We start from the raw sequence: 4318 nt of genomic DNA on the forward strand, positions 1-4318 counted from the left end.
TCCCTTCTGTAATCATTTTGATTTGTTGGGAAGTACTGTTTGTATCTTCCCTCTCCCACTCCATCTCCCCACTCCATTTCCTTTTCTCTTTTCCTTTTCCTTTCATTTTTCCTTTCCTTTTCATAGGATCATAGAATGGTTTGGATTGGAAGGGACATTACGTTTAAGATCACGTAGTTCCAACTCTCTGCTGTAGGGACACCTCCCACTAGAACAGGTTGCTCAAAGCTCCATCCAGCCTGGCCTTGAATGCCTCCACAACCTCTCCGGGCAACCTGTTCCAGTGTCTCACCATCCTCACAGTAAAGAATTTCTTCCTAATATCTAATCTAAATCTACACTCTTCCAGTTTAAAGCCATTTCCCCTTGTCCTGTCACTACATGACCTGATAAAAAGTCCCTCCCCAGATTTTCTGTATGCCCCCATCAGGTACTGGAAGGCTGCTATAGGGTCTCCTCAGAGTCTTCTCCAGGCTGAAGAGCCCCAACTCTCTCAGCCTGTGCCTGTAGGGGTGATGCTCCACCCCTCTGATCATCTTCATGGTCCTCCTCTGTACCCACTCCAACAGTTCAATGTCTTTCTTTTGTTGAGGGCCCCAGAACTGGACTCAGTACTACAGGTGGGGTCTCACAAGAGCATAGTAGAGGGAGACAATCACCTCACTTGCCCTGCTGGTCATGCTTACATCTTGGCCTTCTGAGCTGCAAGCACACATTGCCAGCTCATGTCCAGCTTTTTGATCAACTGATACTCCCAAATCCTTCTCTTCCAGGCTACTCTCAAGCCATTCTCCGCCTGTCTCTATTTATGCTTGGGATTGCTCTGATCCAAGTGCAGAACCTTGCACTGGCCTTGTTGAAGTTCATGAGGTTGGCATGGGCCCACCTCTCAACCCTGTCCAGGTCCCTCTGGATGGCATCCCTTTCCTCTAGCATGTCAACTGTACCACTCAGCTTGGTGTCGTCTGCAAACTTGCACTTGATCTCTCTGTCCATATCACCTACAAAGATGTTAAATAGCTCTGGTCCCAGTACCAATCCCTGAGGAATGCCACTTGTCACCAATCTCCACTTGGGCACTGAGCAGTTGACCACAACTCTCTGAGACCATCCAGCCAATTCCTTATCCAGTCAGTTGTCCATCCGTCAAATCCATTTTTCTCCCATTTGTCAACTAGGATGTCATGCGGGACAATGTCAAATGCTTTGCACAAGTCCAGCTATATTATGTCAGTTGCTCTTCCTTTATCCACTGATGCTGGAACTCCATCATAATAGGAGTCAGGCATAACTTGCCCTTGGTGAAGCCATGTTGGTTACCACCAATCATCTCATCTTTATTTTCTATGTGCCTTAGTAGGGCCTTCAGGAGGATCTGCTCCATGATCTTGCCAAGCATAGAGATGAAACTGACTGGCCTGTAGTTTCATGGATCTTCTTTTTTTCCATTCTTGAAATTGAGGGTTATGTTTCCCTTTTTCTAGTCAGTGGGAGCTTTACCAGACTTCCATGACCTTTCAAATATGATGAATAGCTGCTTGGCAACTTCATCTGCCAGTTCCCTTAGAACCTGTGGATGGATCTCATTGGGTCCCATGGACTTTTGCACCTTCAGGTTCTTTAGATGGTCTTGAACTTGATCTTCACTTACAGTGGGCAGATATTTCTTCTCTCAGTTCTTATCTTTTTTTCCTGCAGGTTGGGTGGTGTGGCTAGAGCCCTTGCTGGTGAAGACTGATCCCTGGCTGCTTGGACAACTTCTTTGTAGTCCTTCCAGGTAACCCATTCCTGCCTCCATTCCCTGTCAGTTTTCTTTCTGTGACAAGGTAAGTCCAGGAGCTCCATGTTGATCCACACAGGCCTCCTGGCATTCTTGCCCACCTTCTTCTTTCTTGGGATACACTGCTTCTGATCTTGGAGGAGATGGTCCTTGAATACTGGACCAGCTTTCTTGGCCCCCTCTTCTTTCCAGGGCTTTATCCTATGTCACCCTGCCAAGCAGTTCCCAGAAGAGTTTGGAGTCTGCTCTCCTGAAGTCCAGAGTAGAAAGTTTGCTGAGCACCATCTGTGACACCCTAAGGATCTTTAACTCCACCATTTTGTGGTCACTGCAGCCAAGGCTGCCCTTGAGCTGGGTGAGGACGAGGTCCAGCATAGCACCTTTTCTCATGGCTTCCTGTACCACGTGGAAGAGGAAGGTATCGTCAACACATTTCAAGAACCTCTTTGACTGCTGATGCTCTGTTGTGTTGTCCTTCCTAAAGATATCAGGATGGCTGAAGTCCCCCATGAGGACCATGTTTTGTGACTATGTTTCCCCTTCCCTTTCCCTTTCCCTCTCCCTTAGCTTTTTCCTTTCCATTTTATCTTTCCCTTTCCCTCTCTCTTCTTGGCTTCTTGAAGCTCTTGTACAGAAGAAAGTGAAGAATGACAGAATTGAGGAAAAGATGGAGGAGGGGAGATCTATTTGATTATAACAAAGGAGATGAATATGTGAGTTGACCTGTGGAGGTGGAAAAGAGCAAAGTGGTATGAAGGTTTGTGTGAACTGAAGGGTATGATGCTAGAAGGGACAGCAGAGGACTGGTAGTAACTGGGGTGGACATAGAATGAAAAAGAAATAGGAAAAACAGGAAAAGATGGGATATGGGCAATGTCAAAAACTCTCAATCATCTGAGACACATCCTCAGTCTTCCTGAAAATTATGTTGGCTGGGGGTAACATTGCACCTTTTGTTGTAAAGTGTTGGCTGTTGGCTTCAAACTGTGAGGATGTGATTGGGGAAATGCTTTTGAAAAGGAAGAGATACCTCATTTTAATTGAATACTCTTACTCAGTGAAAGATTGAAATAATAAAAATGTATTGCTTAACAGACTTATAATGTGAATAAGATGCTGCTTAAAGAAAACTACCTCTTTATATTCTAGATTTATCTTCAAAGCTGTGCAAGTCATATAGGTGACACAAGATTGAACTAATGTGCTGAGGTCTCTGAGCAAATGTTTTCTACTTATTATATGTTGCTGTTTTACCAATTTTGCAGTGCCTTAGTACACAAAATCAATTGCAGAAATCTGAGCTGATATAACACACTGCTATAGCATTATGAAGCAATCAGTCCAGTTCGTGATAGAGAGACCAGACAGATACTGGGAAACACTTACCTCGGTGGTGTTCAGTAAATTCTGAAGGTCTTCAGCCTGTCTGTCTGTTTTTGGAAAAGCCCACAAAACTTCATCTCTGAAAAAACAAAGGTATTTAGGTGAACTACAAGCACTTGAAACAAGAGCTAGGGAAGTAGACTTGGTCTTTCTCATCTTCCATGACTTGTCTGCCATGAACTCAAAGAAGCTTCAATAGTGAAGGTGCTGAGCCCCATTCCAGCCTCTAATTCTGCCAGTCAGTTGTATATATGCAAGAGCTGAGTGGCCAGTGCAAGATTTTGGCAGCCAGCACCTACTGCAGGACTCTGGCATTGCTTCTAGAAGCTGATGCCAGAACTGGAGCTCACAGCCCTTGCTAAACTGGAGTGCAGCAGCACTGGTGTAAAACCAGCCTGAACGGGGAAGATGAACATTCTGTCCTCAGTACTTCAGTCTTCACCATTGTTCCGCAGAGACATGGGCCACCCAGAATGCTGTACAAGTCCAACATGACACTTTGTAGATGTGAAGAGGGCAGTGCCATCATAATTCCTACTCCAGTTCAGTTTTCCTAATGTAAGTTCTCTCCCTGTGCCTGTTACCCATGGTCTCAGGTGCTCTATACCACTGACCTCCTCACTCTTTGCTTAGAAATTTACATCCCCCTTCTACTTGAAACGTGTGATCCAGACACACAGTATAGAGAGGTAGCTATTCCCTTCTACCCCATTCCTGACCCCACCATTGCTGGCAGAAGAGAAATTTGTGCACAAGTTGGCCAGAACCAAAGAAGAGCTTTCCATCTCTTTGCTAGTCCAAAGTAGTCAACATGTAAGCAAACACTTTGCAACTGGGAGGGGAGAAGTACTTCATCTCGTTAAAGAGATCTCTGTCATCTGAATGCTACCTTAAGAAAAATGACAATTTGTATGATAAATCCAGCCCTGATCTTCAGCACTCTGCAGGACATGTAGTTCAAAATTGCATTGTGATGTGAATAAAACAAAATAATTCAGGTGAACAGGGTAAGGAGGGGGAGACTCAGGGTAACACTGGGCCCCTATTTTCATTTTTTTGGGGCAGGATCACTCTCATTCTTTCAGTCCCATGAAACTGGTGGCAGTGCATAAAGGAAGCTGTATGTGCACACAATCCCTAGCTGAAAAAAAGAAG

Source organism: Meleagris gallopavo, chromosome 1 (genome assembly GCF_000146605.3).
Source record: "Meleagris gallopavo isolate NT-WF06-2002-E0010 breed Aviagen turkey brand Nicholas breeding stock chromosome 1, Turkey_5.1, whole genome shotgun sequence".
In the NCBI taxonomy this organism is placed as follows: domain Eukaryota; kingdom Metazoa; phylum Chordata; class Aves; order Galliformes; family Phasianidae; genus Meleagris; species Meleagris gallopavo.